Source organism: Squalius cephalus (assembly GCF_949319135.1).
Source record: "Squalius cephalus genome assembly, chromosome: 4".
NCBI lineage: Eukaryota > Metazoa > Chordata > Actinopteri > Cypriniformes > Leuciscidae > Squalius > Squalius cephalus.
The window spans coordinates 17891048-17917262 of record NC_137125.1 but is presented as its reverse complement, the minus strand read 5'-3'; the positions used below and the strand labels follow the sequence as shown (position 1 = coordinate 17917262).

General features: G+C 39.6%; 1 long non-coding RNA gene across 2 annotated transcripts; it reads right to left on the bottom strand.

The window, feature by feature from the left end:
• Positions 1-6714: 6714 nt before the first annotated feature.
• LOC307157431 lies at positions 6715-8101 on the bottom strand. 2 transcript variants are annotated; one of them, XR_013820960.1, is made up of 3 exons: positions 7720-8101; positions 7439-7642; positions 6715-7095 (listed from the first exon to the last, which is right to left on the bottom strand). It is a non-coding gene; the product is annotated as an uncharacterized lncRNA (long non-coding RNA). The 2 variants fall into 2 exon arrangements; XR_013820961.1 differs by lacking the exon at positions 6715-7095 and having other exon boundaries at positions 7377-7642; positions 7720-7845; positions 7924-8101.
• Positions 8102-26215: the final 18114 nt, after the last annotated feature.

The following is a 26215-nucleotide window of genomic DNA, read 5'->3' as shown; positions in this document are numbered from 1 at the left end:
GAATGATCATTTTTATGAAGCTTGTATATTTAAGTTAGCTATAGGTGACACACCTGAATGAATGGCTCATTAAGTATGCAGGGACGTAGTCTCACCAGGTGTGAACTACTAAATATGCATGATGCTGTTGGAGCGTTTACGCCCCATCCGCATATTGGCTTTCCAAACTAAAAGTGTTTCACAAAACTAAAATCAATGTATCGTTTTTTTGTGGATGATTAGGCAGGATGATTTTCATATCATTTTGAAGAAAAAACACTAGGCGATGACATCCATTAGTCAAAAGTCTTATTGCCACATATTTAGTATGTGTTTTGTGGCCTTATTTCAGAAACTTTAATTTTTAGTTTTTTCGATAACCATGCATAAACATTATTCTCTCAAAAATGAAAACATGTACATACATGAGGCTCACATATTATGGAAGTCCTGTTTGTGCTATATAGAGTGAATTTACACCTTTGCCATTAATACGTTTATAAGCAACTGAAAAAAGCACAAATGTCAGGGCATGTCAGAACATCTCAAGGACCCCAAAAACACCCCAGACCCCAGAGGGTTAAATAATGGTAAAAAAGCGTACTTTTCAGGCTAGATGAGCCAACGCGCATATGCAGTCATAAGCGCGAGTCTTCTAAACAGAGCTTCTAAGGGCAGCTGCAGTGACGCAATGACCAATCAGCAACTGGCTCTTTTACTTAGAAGGCGGGAAAATTTGAGTGATAAATATAATATCATGAGTGCTTCAAAGCAAGCATTGTTGGGGATATATTCACAAAAATATGAGGAAAAGAAAATGCCACAATGTCTCTTTATTCTCTTATTTATTTATGTAGGATGAAGAGATACAGATCAAGGATCAAGTAACAAGCTACACTTTTGAGTCACGTGTGATATTCATGGGTCCTGTCTGTCTCAGTGCTGAAACTCTTTATACAAAGTTACATTTATTGACAGCTCAGACTTTTATACAATAATCTATTGCAAATTTTAATCACACATTAGTCCTCATTAATACAGATTCATATGTCAATGATACTTCATGATTTCCATCTTAAATCATACACTGAATGTTCAGTATTATTGGAATCGCATTCTGCAAAGCTCCTGTTCTCTTAAGGGAAACAGTAGGAAACCACTGAAAGTGTTGTGGTTATTCTGGGAATCTGCTATCCTCGCATTAGGCCAAAGTCTGACATAGACAACATCTCCAACCTCCAGGATCAACACAACTCCATTCGAGGAGTTTAACCGATCCTGAGCCTGATTATCAAATGCAACAACCACACGCTCTCCATTCTTAAAAATGGCTACAGTTGATCCAATTCCACCATGACCATATAAAGAGATTGTGAACATGTATGCTCCTTTCAGTGGTGCTGTGAAAATACCTAAATCAAATAACAAGAGATACAGAATCATCTGTTTCATGTATGATCACTTAATTACCAAGCACACCTTGTAATAGTTTTGAGAGACAGCAGATCATTTAATTCTCTTATACACATCTAAGAACTGCAGAGAGGTCTGAGTGGAGCAGAAGGGTTCCCTTTCGAAATGTTTACTCATATTGCATCGCTAGATGCTATGGGGAAAAACTCCTTTTCTCCGAATTTTGAAGCCTTTAATTCCAAAACGCAGTGCCACTGCACAGCCATAACAGAGCGGTGATATGAGCGCATCCATTGTCTGCTCAGTGGGAACAGCACGAACCTATTGTGGCACATCCTGCCGAGAGAGCGCAGAGCCCGCCGAAAGGGGCGGGGCGTCTGCCTATAAAAGTAGGTCATTTCGCCATAGGAATCAGATTTATTCTCCTTCAGTGACGAATACGTTTCGTTGATCTCTCGAAGAAGCCTTCTCGCCGTTGAAAAAGCTAAACAGCGGAACGAGTGCTCTCCTGCAATCAAGGAGAACCGCAACCAGCAACCTTGATCAGCGTGCACTCCGGCCAGATGACTCAGTCCGCTGCAGTTGATTCACCATCAAGAATATTAAAAGAGCAAATTTTGCAAATTTCCTGCGACATTGTGGCAAATGTGACGCCGTGATTGCGGCACGTGCAGAGCCCCTCTGCACCCCACTGATGAGCACAGGGAGTACGTTGCCTGTCTGGGGTTATCCCACGCAGAAGCCGCACTCACCGAAATGAGCTTCTCTCACTGCGAGAGTGTCTCTCTCCTATATGCACTCGCAGAGGACTGAGCGATCGGATATGAGCCCCACGCACTTTTTCCAAGTGCACAGATGCAGCACCCCCCCTCCCCCGAGACAGAAGGGATTGAGCATCCTGAACTACCTTGATGACTGGCTCATCTTGGCCCAGTCAGAGGAAGAAGTAATTTCTCACAGATCTGTGCTTCTCAGCCATCTGAAAAGCGTAGGACTCAGACTAAATTCAGCCCAGAGCTCACTGTCTCCCAGCCAGATAATCTCTTTCCTGGGAGCGGTTCTAGACTCAGCCCAAATGAGGGCATGGCTAACCCACAAGCATGCTCAGACGATTCAGTGGCTCGCCTCTTTGTTCAGAACAGGGACCTTTTCCCCCCTCAGCGCTCACTGCCAAATATTCTTTACAAAGAACACGGATGCGCTGGCCCACAAATGGCCCAGCCTCCACTTTTATGCCTTTCCCCCGGTTGCACTGCTCCCTCGGTCATCAGACAAATCAGGGAAGACAGGCCTGCTGTTCTTCTGGTGGCCCCTCTCTGGTGGAACCAGCCTTGGTTTTCCAAGTTGATTCAGCTGCTTGCGGCAGCCCCGTGGGCAATTCCCCTGAGGAAAGACCTTCTTTCCCAGTCGAGCTGGACAATCTGGAGTCCCCGCAACAGAAACTTAGGGACCTCCCAATGAGAGGCCTCAGTACTATCTCAGCGGCTAGAGCTCCATCCACTAGACACCTCTACGTACTTAAGTGGTCTGTATTCTCTAACTGGTTTTCAATCCGGAACCAGGACCCTTTTTCATGTGAAGTACCTCTGGTACTCTCCTTCCTACAAGAGCTAAAGGACACAGGTCGCACCCCCTCCACACTCAGTCTATGTGGCGGTCATAGCAGCACACCACGCTCCTGTGACTGGCCAGTTCTTGGGTAGAAGCGACCTGGTCGTCCCCTTCCTGAAAGGGGTAAGGAAACTCAACCTGCCTCGTCCTCATACCATACCTCCTTGGGACCTATCCACAGTCCTTAGGGCCCTAAAAGGCCCTCTGTTTGAGCCACTACAGTTGGCCGAGCTCTGGCCACTTTTGCTCAAGATGGCATTACTGCTAGCATTAGCATCGGTCAAGCGAGTGGGCGACCCTACAAGCGTTCTCCGTCGGCACTTCCTGCCTCCAGTTTGGGCCTAACGACTCCAACCAAGGTCGGCCTTAAGCCAAAGCATGGCTACGTGCCCAAAGTTCTGTAAAGTAAAAATTATTATTATTGTTATTATTATTTAATGCATCCCAACAAGTTAATGCCTATAAGGCATCACAAACCTGGTGTTCTTTTATAAAAATATGTTGTGAATTTTAAATCGCAATTTTAACCAGACAAATCAGTTCGATTGTTCTGTGCTCCCTCGGAGGGATGCGCCGGAGATTGGCTCACGCAGACACGCTGCTTCACCATAGGTTTGTGCAGTTCCCACTGAGCAGCCAATGGGCGCGCTCAAATCACCACTCTGTTATGGCAGTGGTACAGCGTTTTTGAATTAAAGGCTTCAAAATTTGGAGAAAAGGAGTTTTCCCACATCTAGCAATGCATCACTCATACCCATTATCTCAGGGAACCGAGGTTAAGTATGTATCCGAGATGTTTTCATTACTATAAACTGTGCTTTATGACTCCATTTAATTGATAATTACCTGTAATTGGGTTGTAGGCGTTTCCTATGTTTGTGAAGACGTTCCTGTAGGTTAGTGTGATTTCAGTGGTAAAAGGACCAATATATCCACTGCCAGATTGCATCAGTCCAGCTGAAAAAGCAATCTCTCTGTCTGTTGTTGAAAAACATAAGCAATATTGTGACATATTACTCTATTACACTGAGAATGTATTCACTGAATTTAAAGGAGAAGTTCACTTTTAAAATGAAAATTCTGTCATCATATACTCACCCTCATGTTGTTTCAAACCTGTATGAATTTCTTTCTTCTGCTGAACAGAAAGGAAGATAATTAGAAGATTATCAGTAACCAGACAGTTTTTGGGTCCCAATGACTTCCATAGTAGGAAAAAAAATACTATGGAAATCATTGGGACCCAAAAACTGTCTGGTTACTGATAATCTTCTAATTATCTTCCTTTCTGTTCAGCAGAAGAAAGAAATTCATACAGGTTTGAAACAACATGAGGGTGAGTATATGATGACAGAATTTTCATTTTAAAAGTGAACTTCTCCTTTAACATCATTAAAGGACAGTTTCACCTCTATTTTCCTTTCTCAACTCCTCCACTTGACACAGAGTAAGATTAGAAATTTCTGTGAAGGAATAATGACATTTGAACTGCTTATTGTAATAGAGAGACTAAACCATTTACACAGTATATAGTGTGGGGAATTGTGTTATTTTAATACTCTCAACTTTAAACTGATATTTACACTTTGCAGTGTATTGCATTGGTATTTTACTTTGAGGATCATTGATAAAAGAGTGAATGTTTTGGTGAGGTACCATCATTTTTCTTGTTCAGCTCTTCCAGGATAAATGTCTGTTGTTTTGCTGAAACATTTGCTGAGCCATTTGGTGAAAAAAAAAAGAAAACTTGTCTCGTTATTTCGAGATATTAAGTCATTATTTCGACTTAAATATCTCGCTATTCCGACATAAGTCGTTATTTCAAGATATTAGACGTTATGTCGACATAATATCTCGTTATTTCGAAATAAGTCGTTATTTCGACATAAATATCTCGTTATTTTGACATAATATCTCGTTATTTCGACATAAGTCGTTATTCCGACATAAATATCTCGTTATTTCGACATAAATATCTCGTTATTTCGACATAAATATCTCATTTTGACATAATAACTTGTTATTTCGACATAATAAGAGGACATTCCAATATGCATTAAGCCACATTTAAATGGTAAATGTACTGCATTTATATAGCGCTTTCACAGACCTATGGCCACTAAAGCACTTTACATAGCCTCACATTCACCCATTCACACACCGACGGTGGTGTCAGCCATGCAAGGCGCCATCCAGCTCGTCGGGAGCAGCTGGGGTCATGGACACCTCGACACTTGGCCAGGTGGAACCGGGGATTGAACCACCAACCTTTCGGTTTGTAGACAACCTACATGAACCACTGAGCCACTGCCGCCCTGCTCAGCAACTGTTCGGACGCTCTTGCTTACACAACAATATGGCAAAAGAAATCAAAAGTGTTTTAAAAACTTTTGATCTGACTCAGCATGTACATGGACCCACACACAATCGTGGACACAATCTAGATTTACTTATCAGTAAGGGTCTAAACATTTCATCGATTGTTATTAAGGATGTAGCGCTGTCTGATCATTTCTGTATTTTCTTTGATATATTGATCTCTCCTGCCACTGAAGCTAGATCTGTGTCTGTCAAGAAGAGATGCTTAAATGAGAACACTAGTGTACTATTTATGAAGGCTATATCCTTAACACCAAGCATATCTGCAGACTCTGTTGATTTTCTCCTTGATTCTTTTAACTCAAAAGTTAAAAGTGTAATTGATGATATTGCTCCTGTTAAAGTCAGGAAGAAGAGTGGCAGACAAAAAGCACCTTGGAAAAACTCAACACCAGTGCAAATTATGAAAAGACAATGCAGAAAAGCAGAGCGCATGTGGCGGAAGACAAAACTTGTAGTCCATTATAACATCTACAAAGACAGCCTTCATGCTTTCAATATGGAACTAGGCAAAGCTAGAAAAACTTTCTTCTCAAATATTATAAACAGTAATTTAAACAACACACGCACTCTTTTTGCTACTGTAGAGAGACTGACAAACCCCCCAAGCCAGATTCCCAGTGAAATGCTCTCAGAGAACAAGTGCAATGAGTTTGCTTCTTTCTTTTCTGAGAAAATCAATAATATCAGAAAGGTGATCAGCACATCCTTGAGTTGCTCTGAGGTCAGACAGATCAGACCACCTGAGAAAGTAGTTACTATGTCTGACTTCAAAGAAATTGATGGCAAAATTTTGGAAGAAACCGTACAGCACCTTAAAACATCAACCTGCGCTCTTGATGCACTTCCCACATCATTTTTCAAAAGTGTGTTAAACAGTTTAGAAGCAGATCTTCTAGAAGTGGTAAATGCCTCACTTCTCTCTGGGAGTTTTCCAAACTCCCTGAAAACTGCAGTTGTCAAGCCCCTCCTGAAAAAGAACAATCTGGATAAGACCATATTAAGCAACTATAGGCCGATCTCAAATCTTCCTTTCATAGGCAAGATCATTGAAAAAGTTGTCTTCAATCAGCTGAACAAATTCTTATGCTCGAATGGATACTTTGACAATTTTCAATCTGGTTTCCGACCGCACCACAGCACAGAGACAGCGCTCATAAAGATAATAAACGATATTCGCTTAAATACTGATTCAGGCAAATTATCGGTGCTGGTACTACTCGACCTCAGTGCTGCATTTGACACTGTCGATCATAATGTAGCGGGGCGCTCTCTTCGACACATAGGGAGCGGCTAAATACACACTACCTCTGGCTTAAACATGACTACGCCACCCTGTTTACCAGGGAAATATTAATATTATGGATCTAAGATGTTACCCAAGACACACAAGAACGTTATTCGTCAAGAAGGGCTAGAGACGTGAATACCAAAAATACAAAAGCTTTATTTAAATACACAATCATTTAAAAGATTCAAGAGCTGGGTCATTCACAATGCAAAAAGAGACCACGAGATAAAAGGAGGCCGAGGCTTAACGGCAGATGCATAAACTCAGTAAGCATTAGGCTTCTATATCACTCTCAGCACCCTGTGTACAAGCATCAGCACACACACTGCAATAAAGTCAAGAAATAGCCCCACAGCACTCTGTGACGAGCCCTCCACCACCGTGTAAGGACCTACTAGTGGCCTGCCCTGAAGCCTCGGCTCCTGTAACGAGAGCAGAAATATTACTACAGGTCTCACTATACAATAACACTCACTCCAAACATACACAAATACTCAACATTTCAATTGGTCAATCAGAAAAAACAATACTACAAACAAACAAACAAAAAGAGAAAAATCAAGGTTTTAGTGCCAACGCTGGGTATTACCCTCACTGACCTTCTACCAGCACATTTGAAGTAAATCACAAATCGAATAGATACAGTACAACACTGCAACACACTCAAAAGTTAACCAATCAGAACAGTCAGTAGCACAAAACAATGATAAATAATATACTGGAAAAAAATGAAAAACAAATAAATACCAAAAACAAAACACATACAAAACAGTTTGAGAGTATAATGGGGAAGAGACTCAGCGATCACGGTGACTCGTACTGGAGAACGAGCAGGCGTCACACAAGACGCGTCGGCTGCACACACACACGTGTGTTGGAAGAAAGTTTGTTATCGAGATAATCTTGAGATATGAAAGCAGCAGCGTCAAATCAGCGTTGCCCACCAAGCGTCTCAGAACATATATTCTCCTTTAAAATACAAACATAAACATATACTTACAATATATAAAAAAATGAGCGCTATACAAATTGGACGTTTCACGTACCTTTAATTCATAAACCCATCGCCCATCCACGCATACACAGGAACAGGACACAACATCCCCGAAGCACGGGAATGCAAAGGGAAAGCAGCAGCCACTCAAAACTCAAACCGCGGGCCATCCACGCAGCTATGAATCACACAGTCATTACGACAAATCACATACCTGGGTACTAACTAAGCAGCCAACGCACACACATAAGGTTACCTCAAAGCATATGAGACACGGGACTGCAAGAGGCATGTAACGTGAGAGCCGGAGCCGCCAACAGCCGCGGGCCATCCACGCAGCTATAAACAAAACAAGCGTTTACACAAAATCCCACATCTGTTTTTACGACCTAGCTCAAACGCACCTACCTCAAAGCGGAAGCGCTGCAGAAACAAGGGGCGGTCCCACGGGCAATGACGCGACGCTCAAACGCCTAGCACACGCAGGAGGTGACTACATGTTCTTTTATACTGTCCCACCCTGCTCGTAATTGGACCTGCACTACCCCAAGCACATTAGTCTAATTACAGCGCCACAATACGTCCCACTACAATAACATACTTCTTGACAGGCTGGAAAGTCAACAGTTGGATGTGTCAAAACTTTCTTCAGTTAAACAAAGACAAAACTGAAGTCATTGTATTTGGAAACAAAGATGAAGTTCTCAAGGTGAATGCATACCTTCACTCTAGGGGTCAAACAACTAAAAATCAAGTCAGGAATCTTGGTGTGACACTAGAGTTAGACCTTAGTTTCAGTAGTCATGTCAAAGCAATAACTAAATCAGCATACTATCATCTGAAAAATATTGCAAGAATTAGATGCTTTGTTTCCAGACAAGACTTAGAGAAAGTTGTGCATGCTTTCATCACCAGCAGGGTGGATTATTGTAATGGACTCCTCACTGGCCTTCCCAAAAAGACCATAAGACAGTTGCAGCTCATACAGAACACTGCCGCCAGGATTCTGAGCAGAACTAGAAAATATGAACATATCACACCAGTCCTCAGGTCTTTACACTGGCTCCCAGTTAAATTTAGGATTGATTTTAAAGTATTATTACTGCTATATAAATCATTCAATGGCCTAGGACCTCAATACATTTCAGATATGCTCACTGAATATAAACCCAACAGATCACTCAGATCACTAGGATCATATCAGCTAGAAATACCAAGGGTTCACTCTAAACTTTGCGAGTCCGCTTTTAGCTATTATGCCAGCCGCAGCTGGAACCAGCTTCCAGAGGAGATCAGATGTGCTCCTACTGTAGTCACATTCAAATCCAGACTCAAAACACATCTGTTTAACTATGCATTTACTGAATGAGCACCGTGCCAATGTTCGTCCGACTGTTTGTACTGTACTGTATTTTATTATTTTTTATTTCAAGATTCAAGATTCACTTTATTAGCCATTTGCAGTGTGAAACCACATTGGAAAAAAATGTACAAGGAGCTCAAAGTGCAAAGTCGACACATAAGATGACACAACATAAAAAAACAAACAAGCAAATGCCACATAAAGTCTTAAAAGTAAAATGCTGTACATTAAAAGTCTATACAAAAAATTAAAAAGCCTAGTTTAAAGTGCTTTGTTTAAAGTGATCACAGCTTGGGGAAAGAAACTATTTAAATGGCGATCAGTGGAACATTTGACAGAGCGATACCTTCTCCCTGAGGGAAGCATTTCAAAAAAGGCCCTTGCAGGATGGCCTGAGGCATCATTAGCAAGTTGTAGAGCTCTTTTCAATAGTCTAGCTTTATATGTGGCCTCCAGGCACGGCAAAGTGCAGCCAATGGTCCTGCTGGCTGAGCGAACCACTTTGTTCAAAGCCCTCTTCTCTTTCAGAGTGAGATTACCAAACCACACATTAATACTACTGGTTAGGACACTCTCAATTACACAAAAATAAAAGTTCAAAAGAATCTTAGTATTTTGAATAAACTCTCGAAGCCTACGTAAAAAGAAGAGGCGCTGTCTCGCATTCTTAGCAATGTTAGTCGTATTTGAGCTCCAATTCAAATTGTGAGAAAGAGTCACACCCAAAAATTTACATTTCTCAACAATCTGCACATCAGAATCATGGATAGTAATAGGCAACTGATTCCTGTTGTGACAAAAATCAATAACAAGTTCACACGTTTTTGAAGTGTTCAAAAGCAAGTTATTTTCTCTACTCCATTGAACAACATTCTCCACCTCCTCTCGATAAGGAGATTCATCATTTGAACTAATCAGCCCAATGATAGTTGTGTCATCGGCATATTTGATTATCACATTATTATCATGAGATGCTACAAGGTCATGAGTATACAATGTGAACAAGAGGGGACTCAAAATACACCCCTGCGGTGAACCAGTGCTGATATACAGCTCATCAGAAATGCAACCATTCATTTTGACCCTTTGTGGTCGACAAGTCAAAAAGTTAAAAATCCATTTACAAATGGCATCATCAAGTCCAAGACATTTCAGTTTGTGGATGAGCTTTGTGGGGACCATTGAATTAAAAGCTGAACTGTAGTCTAAAAATAGCATTCTAGCATATGATTTATGTACATCAAGATGCTTGTAAACAGAGTTCAAAGCAAGGGAGATGGCGTCCTCAACACTTCTGTTTTTCCTGTATGCAAATTGAAGTGGATCTACAGACACAGGGATTTGATCTCTAATAAAGTCCAACACCAACCGCTCAAAACTTTTCATCAAAACAGATGTCAGGGCCACTGGGCGATAATCATTCAGACACGTCACAGGTGTCTTCTTGGGCACTGGAATTATGATTGATGTTTTAAAGCTGACTGGAACACGGCACTTCCTAAGTGACATGTTGAAAAGATCTGTCAGAACAGGAGCAAGCTGCTCAGAGCACAGTTTAAGAACGCGGGGAGGAATACAGTCCGGTCCAGGGGCCTTCCTAACCTTCGTCCTGGACAAGACCCTCTGGACATCCTCCTGAGTGATGGTAAAGCTCTGCTCATTACAAGCTGCGAGAACAACAGGTTCAGCATTTTCAATTTCAAAACGACAATAAAACTCATTTAATTAGTTCGGCAAAAATGGGTCAACATTAGTGATAATGGATCTTCCTTTAGGTTTCCAAGCGGTGATAGAATTTAACCCTTGCCACATACGTCGTGGATCCCCCTCCATGAAATATCCCTCTAACTTAGCTCCATAGGCTCGTTTAGCGGCTTTAATGGACCGCTCCAGAGAATATCTGGACAGCTTATACGCAGCAGCGTTACCAGATTTAAAAGCCATGGCCCGCTGTTGTATTTTCCTATTTACTTCCGCATTATACCACGGGTTCTGACTAGCGTGCCGTTTTATTACCTTTTTTGGAACACAGCAATCGTTACAATAGTCAATATACCCAGTCACTGCATCACAATACTCATCCAAGTTTTCTGAATGGAACACAGACCAATCAGTAGCATCAAAACATCCTTGTAGTTTCACTTCACTTTCCTTCGTCCAGCACTGAATGATGCATGATGAAGGTTTTGATTGTTTACTCCTCTGTATATATGTAGGAAGAAGTAACACAGAGGAGTGATCTGATTTTCCAAAAGCTGGTCTAAGGCTAGATTAGTAAGCAGATTTAACGTTACTGTAGCAGTGATCCAGGATGTGTGCTCCTCTAGTTGGATGTTTAACATGCTGATAGTAGTTGGGAGAGGCAGTTTTAAAATTACATTTATTAAAATCCCCAGTCACTATGACCACAGCATTAACATGGGAGTTCTCAAATTTGTTTACAATGTCACTTAATTCACTCAAGGCAACAGAAGTGTCCGCTCGCGGATGTATGTAAACTCCACACAGGAACATCACGGAGAACTCCCGTGGGAGATAAAAAGGCCGGCATTTCACAATTAAACATTCCAAGTTTGCGTTGCAAGTTTTGTTCACGATGACACAATCCGTGCACCAGAGTTCGTTAATTAAAAAACACACACCTCCACCCTTCGATTTTCCGGTGCGCTCTTTCACCCTATCGGAGCGGTGGACAGAGAAACCTGGTGGCTGGAAAAAAGACTCCGGCACACCGCTGTGTAGCCACGTCTCTGTCAGGCAAAACAAGGAGCAATCCCGGGCCTCATGCTGGGTCTTGATGCGGCTCAGCAGGTCGTCCGTCTTGTTCGGCAATGACTGAACATTCGCCAGGTAGATGGACGGCAGCGGGATCCTCGACTGGCGGCTGCGTAGCCTCACAAGCAGCCCCCCTTGCTTCCCTCGGTGTCTGCGCTTCCGCCGCTGATAGCCTGTAGCGTCCCCACTTAGGGGCACAGGTGTACGGCACGTGTGGCGATATCTCCGCCCCGTCTCCTCGCTCTGCTCCCGACCTCCGTAGCCTGACTCCCGGCCTCGCTCGCCTCGAGTGGGGCACGCAACGAAATCAGCACACCTCAGTCCAATATTGACAGATGACAGTCCACAAATTTCCTCACGGATTCTCAGAAGTGTCTCGCGACCATAACTTAAAGTGGCAAGTGCATCAAAGACGAAAACAAACATAAAACAGACAGCGCACAGGAGAGCTCTTGCTACGGCACCCTGCCTCGGCGCCATCTTGCCTTCCCATATTTTTCTAAACTGTTTTAATTATTCTTATTTCTTTTTATTATTTTAATTTCTTCTATGTAAAGCACTTTGAATTGCCATTGTGTATGAAATGTGCTATATAAATAAACTTGCCTTGCCTTGCCTTCTTTTGTTAAATGTTGATTTACACACACAGTGCATATTGCCACCTATCTTTCAAAATTTTCGTTTAAAAATCTTTAATCCCTAATAAGAACTATATTGTTTGTTTGATGCTAATTATATAATAAAAATAAAGACTGATTAAAATAAATTCAGTCAGTATTACTATACTGCAGAGTGTGGTTTCTATGTGTGTATTGAACATTTTATGTGTTTGTGTGTGTGTGAACAGTTTGAAAGAAAGAACATCTATTGTACTGGAAATCACAAATTCCCCCCAATGTAATTGAGTCAGACCCTGCCATGTGAAAGCTATAAATAAAGTCAAGAAGTTACTGAGTTTTTAAGATTTTTTATGTATTACTGTTTTTGTACAAAGATGAAAGGTGAGCTTGATTTTGATGTAGAAGTTCAGAAGACCCTCAACACCTTGTTTTTATTTTCACCACAAGAAAATGGTGATCGTTCTGTCTGGCAAGTTTTAGTTGACACAGGTGCTCTCAGAGCCAAACCTTTAAATATGTGATACTTGAAGGGCCTTGTCATTTCATAGTTTGTAAGATGAAGATACGTTTCATAGCAAGGAAAGCTCTGGAGCTAATTGTGCCCACTCAGTGAGCACCGGGGTACATGTGAAACTGATGAAGAGTTGACTTCAGAGGATGAAGTCTAGTTCGCGCTGGAGTCTTACCCCTCTGATAGCTCTTGTTCCTCTGATGACAGCACTGTGAGGACACAGAAGAGACAGCAGATCCTCAGTAGAATTAAAAAAATGGGTTGATTCTCTTGTCTTCCACTCACACTGAGCTACAATCCTACCAAGGGTATGATCCCGGGTCCCACACACCATTCCACTGCCTGCATCACAACTATGTCGTCTTGCATCGACCTCTTCATCATCGAATACATCATTCAGCTTCTTCTGGAGAACACCAATTTAGAGGGGAGGCGTTGTGTGACAGATTGGATTGATTTAGATTCCACTGACATTCAGGCATACATCAGTCTGCTGATTCTGGCCAGCGTGTACAGGTCCCGAAATTAATCGACAAGAAGCCTGTGGGATGTGGAAAATGGACATTCCATTTTCCAGGCCACCATGTCCCACCGTAAATTCAACCTCCTAAGCTCCACCCTAAGGTTAGATGACAAGATGACACGATCTGCACATTACACGCACGACAAGCTGGCCCTAGTTGGTACGATTCACAAGAAAAAGACAGAGCTTCCCCCATAGCTTATGCAAACAAGACATAAATCACTCCTGTCCTCCCTCTTTGCTTGGTGTCTTATATACCCAAACGTGGGAAAAATGTGCCGCTCCTTAGCACCAAGCACCGCAAGCCGGCTGTGAGCGACACTGAAAAAAAGAAGCCAGTGATCATCACAGACTACAACCGCTGCAAAGGAGGTGTCAACAACTTGGACACAGTATGTGTAATTATGCATCAGTTACACACACATTTATTCTTACTGCATAATGCTTTTATTATTCAGTATTTCTTGTAGTTTTGTGAATGATGAGGAGAAGAATATTTAGTTTATTTTTATTCTTACTGCATAGTTCTTTTATAAATCAGTATTTTTTTAACTTCTATACATAATGTTATATTTTTGTGAATAATGAGAGGAATATTTAGTTTATTTTTCTTTTGCAGGTTGTCGGCACCTATATAAGGTAATATTTTATCAAAACATAAAAACTTTGGAGGTAATAGGAGTAATAAAAACAATTTTTTGACATGGATATTTTGGTCCTTTATGGACCTGAGTGGTAGTTTTTTTTTTTTTTTATCTGATACTGCATAAAAAATATGAATGCATTAAAATTAACATTGTTGTTAAACATATTCAAGGCTGTAATATTTAAAGAAAATAAATTATGATTAGCATTTATTATATGGGAAATTATTATTATAATTTTTCTAAAAACAAAACTGGCATTATGTAAAGAAACCGGTGTTTAACATGTTAAAACTCTGAAAATTAATGAATGTTTGGAAATTATGATTAGAACTGATGCTGGTAAAAAATCTTAAGTCAGTGAAAGTGGAAAAAAAATATTAATGACAATGAGACCTGTGTGGTAGTTTTTTTTTACTTTATCTTACACTGCACAAAAAATATGAATGCATACAAATGAATATTGTTGTTAATCATTGACACATCCAAGACTATAATAATCAAAGAAAAAAAATCTGCTTAGCATTTAGTAAACTGAAAAGAATTACTATTTTTCTTTTTTTTCCTTAAAAAAACATCTGTGGCATTTTGTAAACAAACCAGCATTTAAAGGGTTATAATCCTGAAAATTAATGAATGTTTGGTAATTATGATTAAAACCGATGCTGGTTAAATAAAATGACGTCAGTTAAAGTGGAAGAAAATATAAATCTATAATATTTTTAGACAGTTTTTGGACATGGACATTTTTGCCCACTATGAACCTATGTGTAACTCTTTTTAAATTGATGCAGAAGGGATATTTAAAACAATCTTTTATTTTCTTACAAATAGTCCATTTGTCAGTTTTCAGATGCTGCTGATTTACTACAACTCAAAACTCAATCACTACAAAACACCTATTCATACACATATTTGAGTATATAGTGAAGAAGTGAAAGTCACACCTCAGTATGTTCAGTCGACAGTATGAACTCTTCAGTCCAGTAGAGAGCAGCTTCACTCCAGAATCCTGCAGGTCATTGTTACTCAGGTCCAACTCTCTCAGAGGGGAGTTTGATGATTGTAGAGCTGAAGACAAACTTTCACAGCACTGAGCAATCAATCGACAACCTGCCAGTCTGAACAAAATAAAGTATTTGGTAATTAAAGTGTCAGAATTAATTGACATATGTCATTAAATATTTACATACCTTCCTTGTTAAATGTCTTATACTATCAATAAGCCATCAATCCTATTGTATTTGAACCTTTGTATCCATCGTAATTAAGCATTCATAACCAAGCGTTCATAACAGTTTATATCTGATTTATAAGGGATACTGTTTTCCACACCGAATAGATTTGCTACAACATGATAGGCCACACATTTAACTATATAGGTCACACGTTGCAGAAATGCTTGAAGCCACATGAAAAATTAGATAATATTTAAGTAGTGAGCATGCAAATACACCTGAGCAGTTAAAATACAGTAAAATAACTCCATTATTGACATATAATAATAAGAATATTCCCAGTTATCAGCAAATAATACATTGACTGCTCATAGGTTGTGCATGTCTAATAGTGAATGTGAAGGTTAAACTTTAGTATGTTCAGTTGACAGTGTGAACTTATCAGTCCAACTGAGAGCAGCTTCACTCCTGAATCTTGGATGTCATTGTTACTCAGGTCCAGCTCTCTCAAATAGGTATTTGATGATTGTAGAGCTGAAGACAAACTTTCACAGCACTGATCAGAGAGACCACATCCAACAAGCCTATCACAGAGGATAACAATGAGGAAGAGAGGGATGTTAAAATGTTTTCAATATTTTGTGCTTTTAATGATCACAAAGCTTTCCGTCCTGGTCCTGGGGGTCCATAGAACTGCATATTTTAGGCGCTTCTCAATTTGAAGCCTGCATTCACATCAAGTGTATCCTTCATGTCCTCCAATAACTCACAATCCTTTGCACAAATTCCAATTCACAAAAATAATTAGTGGAAAATGAATCGACACTGAGCGACCCAATTCCATTGCGTAATGCAAGGAAAAATGATTTTGGAGATAAAGGTATTATGTTTTCAGATGTAAAAACATGTTAACCCTCTGGGCGCCACGGTCGAGTTTACTCGACAAGATGCGGCACTGAATAAAACGGCCGATTTTGTCAAATAGGGTGTCAAATTTCGTTCAACCTCCCCTCCACTAGTTGGCAGACATGTCATACTTCATCCCCGACTCAAAAAAAAGTCATGCTTCTATACAAAATCTTCGAGCTAGAGCGCATTGAATCAGTGCGAACAAAAGCGGAGCTAGTGTGCGAGTGAGCCATTTTATCAGAGCAATATTGTCAACATCAGCGAGTATTTGCATTAGATTATTATTATTATTATTATCTAATGGCATCAATAAAGCTTACCCGCAATGAAGTGTTGTGTCTTCTATTCGCGGACCCTGATTCTGAAGGGGAATAACGTTATCTGCCTTCAGAAAATGACGGTGATTCTGAAAGTGAAAGTATAGCCCTACACCAAGCACAAACGGTGAATCCTTTGCCCAATATAATGTTAGATGGTCCTTTGCCCAATGTCAGTGGTGGGAACAATGTTTCCCGGGGTTGGAGTGTTCATCGCGAAGTTAGCAGGCGTGTTAGTGTTGTGGGGAACGAGGCGGCCGCGGGAGATTTTTACCGCGCTAGCCGTGACCGCGTGCCTCTCCGCAATCGCGGCGACAGTACTGTATTGTGGTGGAGACTTTGTCTAATGCCACTGGGTATGTTAGACGAGGTCGAAGTATTCATAGGGCAGTTAGGGGGCAACGTGGAGGCAGGGTGGGGAGTCGCAATGACAATGACAGTAGTCCGAGCTGTGCACATTCGGCGCGCGCGCGAGGCAGATCTGGCCGCGCCCGCGCGCGCTGCTGCTCGTAGCAGGACAAGAGGCGATGTGACACGGGGCAGAGGGGCTATTATGCATAGTCTATCGCAAGACCACACCATGAAACACTACAAGAAATGTCACCTGGATGAATAGGGAGTCATTATCTCTACAGCAAAAGCCCTGCAACAATTGTTTTTGTCTGCCATTTATTACACTGTTGATTTACTATCTATTTCCCTGACCATTTAGTAGTGTACAATATGTGTTTTTTTTTTTGTGTTCATGTCCTTGTGATGTGTGCGTCTTTGTCAGCTAAAAAAACAAACAAACAACCAAATAAACATCAACAAAAACCATAAAAATTCTATAATCCAAGATGGCCGCCACCATATGACGTCATAATATGCAAATTAGATGGGAAAATGTAATCCCTACATAAACTTTGGGTCATCCTTAATATTTCTCTAATTTACAGAAAGTCTCTATCTTTTATCACTTTTAAGATATAGCCTTTTGAAATTAAGATGTCAAAATCGAACGTTTTAGGAAAAAACCTCTGGCGCCTAAAGGGTTAAACTGTAAATAATGTAAACCACTGGGATACTATAAATCCGGGCTATTCAATTGACGGCCCGCCTATCATCTCCATCTGGCCCAAAGGCACCCCAACCTCCCTTTTCCTGGTGGTGTGGCTACATATGCGATATACGCATATACTAGATATGCGAGTGGCCATAGTGGCGTGTGCGTACCATGAACGCTCCGACTAACCTGAGAAACATTTTCAGACCGAATATTTCAGCAGTTATTATGGTTCAATTATTTTCTTCCATGAATTGGCCAAATGCGCTTGCATAATATAATGGTCTGAAATTATTCAGATTCGTTCGGACCGCTCTGTCACTGAATCATCTGAAGCTGTTTCTCGGTCAGTAACAACAAATAAAAGAACAAATAGCGCTGTTTTCAGTTTAGTTTCAGTTCAACTCGCAGTTTAGTTTACTTTGAACTGCACAGCACTGCCCAGTGGATAATGGAACGCAAGCTTAAAGGAGTTGTGTTTATTCCCGGTTCTGGGGCCTCATTTATTACCGTTGCGTACGCACAAAAAAGGCACTGAAACAGGTGTACGCCACTTCCAACGCATAAGTAGTGATTTATAACAACAAACTTGACGGGATTTGCGTATCTGCATGCAAACTCTGACCCATGTGTGACATCCAATGGTGAGCTGAGGGACTGACGGTAGATGAATGAAATTATGCATCCTAATCATAAAAACATGCATGTCCACACTACCAATTTATATAAATAAATTGTAATAAATTATCAAATGAAAGTGCATCAATTTAATTTATTTTACTTTCATTTAATAATAATCTAAGGGTGGGCGTATGGGTTTACCACTCATTGTCTGATTGGTATGACAAGATGTAAAGGATTGAATGTGATCGCTGACTACGGTGACACCTCTGTATGTACGGCATGATGGATACGCTGGCATTGCTGGAGGACTATGGCAATGGCAGACTTAGGAGAGAAAGAGTGTTTAGAGACCATGAAGATTTCCTAGCCCACGATGATGACTGGCTAATAAGCCGATTTAGATTCCTTAGAGCCATGCTTTTGGATCTGTGTGCTGAATTGGGGCCAACATTACAAAGGCAAACTACACAAAACCACGCCATCCCGGGACCATCCCAAGTCCTGTCAGTTTTAGGATTTTTGGCAACCGGGAGTTACCAGTGGGAGTTAGCCGATAGGCAAGTTAACAAATATGATGCTATTTTTTTTCTGCACAAAGCTTGATCTGGAAACTTGTTTCAACTAATTTAGATTTAAAGCTATCCCTGAGCTCCTTAATGCCTGCTGTTTTGAAAGGGATTATTACAATGAGAAATCGATACATAAAGTTTCCTTACACTATTTGGGAACAGGCCAATATAAAAAGGCAATTTGCAGCAATGTCCGGATTTCCAAATGTAATCGGCGCAATTGACTGCAATTGATTCACTCATATTGCTATAAGGGCTCCACATGATAACGAGTTAATTTATGTGAATAGAAAACATGTGCATTCCATAAATGTGCAAGTTGTTTGTGAGGCCAACATAACGTTACAAACGTTGTGGCGCGATGGCCTGGTTCAACACATGACTCGTTTATTGTAGTGCATTTTTGAAGGAACAACACAAAGGTTAATTTTTTAACAAGATCTTTTAATGTAGACGCAATGTCGCCCAACACAACCCTTATTTGTTTTAGCTCATCTGCTATAACTGTAATTGCATCTATAGTGTCCCTCTGTGTCTGAAGGACAGCCTCAGTTAACACCCGGCCACTTCCAACCGTGCCTTGGGGTCTGGACGCGCTCCTGCTGGGAACCTCCGGACACTCCACAGTTGCTGCAGACTCAGCGCTGGGAGTCTCCTCACCACCCTGTGCTCCCATATCCTCTGGAAAAACAATACCACAATTTCCTATTGTGCTATATTTTATTTAATTGTGTTAAAGCAATAAAATAATTTACCTGTTTCCACCATGTCTGTGTCTCCCTCCGTGTCAGGCAGAATGCCGCACACACTGGTTTCTTCAATGATAGAAGCCAGCCGAGTCTCCAAGGGGGACAGATCAGGCGTCCCAGGACCCCCACCAGTCCCAGACACACTCTGTCGGTGACTGGCGAGCCTTTTTTTTGCCCCCACCTTTAAGTCGGACCACTTCTTTTTTATTTCGGGAACTGTCTGGTTAGCCGATCCAACTGCATGCACAGCTGCAGTCACATGCTGCCATTCCACACTTTTTCTTTGTTAGTGACGCCAATGCTATGGCTACCAAATAATTTTCCTTTTCTCCACCTCTGTCACAAGAACCTCTATTTCGTTGTCTGTGAAATTTCTTTTTTTTCCCTAATTTTCCATTGCTGCTATTTTTACGCATAAAGAACCTCTGGCTCGTTTATATTAATATGCAAGGCCATTCATGAGGTGATTTGCATGGGCTATATATGGTTGAAAGAGGGTGGGTAAAGGGCGGGATGTCGATTTCTTTGACGTGAGCAAATTATCAGGTAGACTGTGATTTATAAAAGGAAAATTGCGTGCAGGTGTGCGTGCGCACGGTTTTATAAGTCTCTATTTTTGTTTGCGTACGCCATTTTTGGCTTTCGGGCGCACGTACACTTTTAGTAAGGATCCTATGCACAGTTTTATAAATGAGGCCCCTGGACACTATTATTAAACAGCATTGCGACATCCAGTGAGAAGTGGTTGAATTCGACACACCTCTGTTACAAACCACAAATCACTCAATGATTTAACTAGTTTTAAATCAGATGAAACAGCCTCAACATTCCAAACACGACTGATAAGGTAAACAGCAGAAACATTGTGCCATGAACGAAGTTAAAAGACTTTAAATCCCCTAATCACCACTTTTACAAACATTTACCATGAATGTACTGTAGTAATTTACTAATACTATCATATAGTAATTTATATTGCAGTAGATTAATTAGGTGGGTAGAGGAATATACAATTCATTTTGTGTTTAGTTTTTACCTGTGTTTAGGCATTTTGTTATACAGTGGGAGTGAGTAGCCATGCATGGTTTTACCTGTGTTTATCAAGTTTCACTGTCAGAATATTTTCATTTAAGCCTATAATAATTATAAGTAAAATAATTCTTACCAATAGCTATGATCTTGTATAATTCATATTTTTGTACATAGCTGTAAATAAGTTATTTATTAACCCTCTGGGGTCGACAAACGCGCCGGCGCATTTTGCTGGATTTTCTTCACATAGTAGCACAATAAACTTAAATTTCTCCGTCATTTATGGTCATAAAGAAAAAAGAAATATGAAAAAAAGAATCTGTGATATTTCTACTTTTGTATGTGTCCACTTACAATCGAATCAAAACATTGTGCTTTTGTAAAATAAAGAAAATAAACAGGGTGTGCTTTCTGCCTCTCTGTCGCGGTGAACTTTTTTTCTTGAGCACGTCTATAAACTGAAACAAAACTCAGCGAATACTTGTCACACATTTATGAGCCATATACCTTTATAAACATTTAAGTGTGTACTTTTAAATGATCGGATTCAAACTGAAAACAAATATTCTCTGTTTAAGTAATTTGTATAAAACCAACAAGATGTCCAGCTTCTCACGCGCTTGCTAATTATTTCTAATTTGAAAACGCCCACGAGCGCAAAAGAGATTCACATGCAAATCTCCACATGGAACGCGAACGCGCACGTTACCTCAAAAACAAAGCACCAACAAACTTCACAAGTCTCTGCTTTTCGTCGAGTTTGAAAGACGTGCCGTGAGCTTACATTGGATTTACCTCAGAAGAAGAAGAACGCGATTTGAAGACAAGAAAGATGTAAGGTAAGAAATTCTTAATTATTAGTTCATGTTATTGTTGCATAAACTTCACATTGCAGTTGAACTGTTGCTAGATATATGGTGAATATTATAATATTTGGACCCGTGTTTACTGTTACTGTGTTTGTGGATATCTGCTCAAACGTAGATATGTATAATATGGTAGCCATAATGTTTCATATTTTGGAGCGAGCTCTGGTTTTGAATGTATCGTGATCGCGTTTGAAACGATTACGTTTGAAAAGCAAACGCACCAAACAAAGGCTTCATGTTTTTACTATTATCTCATTTCATATCATCATAACGAATGGAAACATTTGAAGTAACATATGATAATCAATATATTTTTCTCTAGCGTAGTTGTTACTGAAATCTTTTGGAAGATTTATATGCTACTATAGGTTATTGTTATTATTATTTTATGCAGCACTGTGCATAGCCTATGCTTACAAGGCACAACAAACCTGGTGTTCATTATATTATATATTGTTGGAAACATTTGTGTGTGTGTTTGTGTGTGTGTGTATTCTGTGAATTTTAAAAAGCAATTTTAACCAGAAAAATCTAAAATTTATTCCCAATAAATTTTAGAACTATATTCCCTATAGTTTCTCTTGATATCAGTATGTTCACTTTTTTTTTTATTTCAGGGACCAGATGCCACTGAGTCCTGCTGACTGACCAACATTCACATGAGTCTCTGATCAAACTCAAAATCAAACACCTTGGAAATGAAAGGTATGTACAATGTTTTTAGGAATGGCACAAAGGTCTCTGTCTTTGGATCATTGTTTTGAATAGTGTGCTTTTTTGTCATTTGTTGTGTATATTTGGATTATGTTGTGTTGTATATAAATCCAAACAGTCAAAAAGCCATTCTTTTTTAAATCTCCTCATTCTTTGTGCAAGGTTGCTCAGAATGACAGGGCCTGATAGCTCCTAAAATAGGGCCATTAGGGAGTGTCTTTGTCTTTCTCAGGTGTGAAAAGCTTACATATTAATGAGGTGATCCGCCCCTCCCGCATAAAGCTTTCTCACACAAAACACGTCTTAGAAATTTTAAATGAATATATTGTCTTCTCTGAATGAGCAGTCAGGATGATTTTCACATAGTTTTGGAGCAAACATTCTAGGCTACGTGATACAATTTTCAAAAGTCTTGTGAATAAATAATCAGTAGGGGTTTCATGAGTTTATTTCAGTGACAATTTTTTTTTGTATTTTCACAAACCACGCATAAATGTCATTATCTCAAAACTACAAACTTTTACATACATGCTGCTGATATATTATTGTAGCAGAGTTTGTGCTGAATACAGTGTAATCAGACTTTAGCCATGAAAATGTCACAAGTAACAGAAATAAGCACAAATGTCAGAGCATGTCAGAACACCTCCAGGGCCCAGAAAACCCCTCAGACCCCAGAGGGTTAAAGACTCATAAGTCTGCATACTGTTGGGTACCACATTTCCAAGTAAATACAATACTTTTTTAGGTTTACTTTAGCTTATTTATTGATACTGTTATGTTTCAATAAGTAATAAATAATGTTTCAATAAATAAGCTAAACCCACCGGCCCTCCTCAACATTTCAATTTAACCTTCTGGGGTCTGAGGGGTTTTCTGGGCCCTGGAAGTGTTCTGACATGCTCTGACATTTGTGTTTGTTTCAGTTATTTATAAACATGTTAATGGCAAAGGTGTAAATTCACTCTATATAGCACAAACAGGGCTACCATAATATGTGCTCAAGATGCATGTATATGTTTGAATTTTTAAGAGAATAATGTTTATGCGTGGTTAGTGAAAAAAATAAAAATGAAAGTTGCTGAAATAAGACCACAAAACTCATACTAAATATGTGTCCACAAGACTTTTGACTAATGACTAACAGACTAATGACTGTTGTCGCTTCGAGTTCTGGCTTCAAAATGATGTGAAAATCATCCTGCCTAATCGTTCAAATAAAACAATACATTGATTTAAATTGTGTAAACAGGTTTTGCTTGGAAAGCCAATATGCGAGGGGGGCGTAAAGGGGGAGTAGTTTACACCTGAGAATACAATGCCCCACCCACTCTGCATATTGAGCCATTCATTCAGGTGTGACACTGACTGAGCCCCACAAGAATGAATGCAAGGACAAAAGATATATTTAGAAGAAGACTTATATTGACCATTTAAGATTTTGCTTACATCTATCTTGTAAATATGTTTTGCTATTTTATTAAAAAGGTTACAATTACAACAATAATTACAATTTCAACAATATTTCAAGTGTACTCTTTCTTTGTAAAAAAATTATTATAGGCCTACATTTTATCATATGTATTCATTAGTTTGAATATAGCCAACATTGGAACATCTAACATCTTAATTTATGACTTTATTTTTGACAAAAATAGTATTTTATATATATATATATAACATGAGCAGAAATTACTAAACAAAAGCTTATTTGATGTGGCAGTATATTCTACAGTAAAAACCAAATCTAGTCAACAAAATGTTGTCTTTCATATTTCGCCTGACTGTAACGTTGTTTTTATGAAATATTAGGGCATATAAATGTTAATTTGCAATTTAATACGTTGCTTATACAAAGACATTTTATTTCAATATATTTCAGTCGATTTTTACTCATCTCAGTATAGCAAAGCATTTTAGTTGATTAAAGCGGTTTATTCTTTGACACACAGACACGCGATTCATATTTAGGCTAAACAGTCTTTACAAATATGTACCCTTCATTCATCTCACAGAAACGCGATTCATATTATAGAAACGCGATTCATCTTTTTGCGGTTTACATAGGCCTACACTAACGTTATTCCATAACATTATTCCACATTAACACTAGAGAAAAGATAACTTAGCCTACCTCACTCCTCAGCGGGATCTATTGCTCCTCATATCAGCACTGTTCTGAGGAAACTTTTCTCCAGGATTATTAGGTAGGCTATATCATGCCTCACTCGCGGCGCGCTGTGTTTACAGCTGATGTGGGCATTTCACAGGTCTGAAATGGTTCTCAGAATTTGCGTTTGAATAGCATGCGCTCTCCGGGGCGTGGTCACATTACATTTGAATGAGCTCTAATGAGCTCGACTGGAATCGCTCTCTTTTAATACAGATTTCACAAGATGAGAATATTTGTTTTTTATAGAAATTACTTCATTTAAAAGAAGAGAATTCAAGCTTCATGCCTGTGCGTCTGTGTTGATTTAAAAATATTGCTTTCCCCTGTTGTTTAATTTCATGGAAACAGACACCAGTGATTTTGCCAAGAGATCTCTTATTTATTTAATTATATAAAACATAGGAGGAAGAGACAATGGACTAAGCGAAGGTCTAATTCAGCTTCTCAGTCATCTTCTCTACATTTCCATCTCTTCCTGATTTTCGGACAAAAGGCTTGGTCTTTCATACCACTGACCAAGGAAAAAAACTACATCACCATAGGAACACATACATTCAGCAGAAGAACATATGGTTTCCATTAACGTTGAAATGTATTCCCCTTATGCTATGCTTGATGAAAAACTGCATATACATTTCAGTCCAGCAGCACACTCAAGTCCAAAGTCTCCAAAAGTCTCTCCCACAAAATACATTGAGTACAAACAATTATAAATGTATATAAAAAGTATAAAAGATACATAATACTACTAATTATGAATATTAATAAAAAGTAATAATAATACTAAAAACAACAGTAAATGATGAAATTTGAGTCTTCAGTCCCTCCACTGGAACTACGGCCGTCAGTTCCACCATCATTCCCAGGTTGCGACCCTATAGAAGTGATAGTGAGGAGGAAAAGCAGACCAAGAAATAGATATAAAGGACAGAAGAATAGAAACAGAAAAGAAGAAAAACAAAACAAAAAAAGAACAAAATAACAAAGAACCCCAATCATCTAAGAAAAGAAAAACTAATAAGTCTTCTGCCAGTGCCTTGACTCGTTAATTACTTAACTCCTCAAGTTCCTGGCCAAAACAACAAACTAAAATAAACGTTGATGTTAAAGGATTCTATCCCTCGGGGTTGAAAATCAGTAAGCGTGTGTTCATTGTTTGTGAGGTTGTGTTTTGTATGTAGTGTAGAATGTGTAAAATCTCTTCTTTTTTTTACACAGAATTTCCCATTCTTGGTTCTATCAATATGTCTCGTATTGAGAATAACTTACAACCATCTCTAATCAATGTCAATGGACTTGATTCCTGAAATGGAAGCAGAGAAATAATTAAACATCACTTCTTTATTCCCAATCTTTAAAGCTAATGGATGAACAGTGTTCAATATCAGGCCATAAGCCATCATTATCATTTTGTTCATTCACTAAGCAAGGTTTAACTTGTGACCAATGATACCATCTGTCTGTTCCTACACCCTTTCCTTTAAGGCAGACACTTGTATTAGTTGTTAAAAGTATCTCATATGGTCCCTCCCATCTAGGTTCTAAACCTTTCCTAGCAATGCGTTTGACCATAACAAAACTGCCTAACTCAGGAATGTGTGGAATATCAGTAGTGGTATGTTTTTCATCCCATTGCTGTTGAGCTTCTCACACTTTCTTATTATTGTCTTTGGTAGCTTTGTCCAGCATTGTTAGATAGCGTCGTAACTTCTCTTGGAACAAAGTAGAATCTCCTCCTGTTCCCGCAGGTGGCGGAGCATCAGGAGGTAGGACCATTGCTCTTCCAGTCATCAGTTCAAAAGGAGTTAGTCCTGTTACTCTGTTTGGAGTTGCTCTCAAGTTCCACAGAATAGCAGGTAATAACTTATGCCAACCCTGGCCAGTTTGCAGAATGGCTATGGTAAGAGCGGTTTTCAACGATCTGTTCATTCGT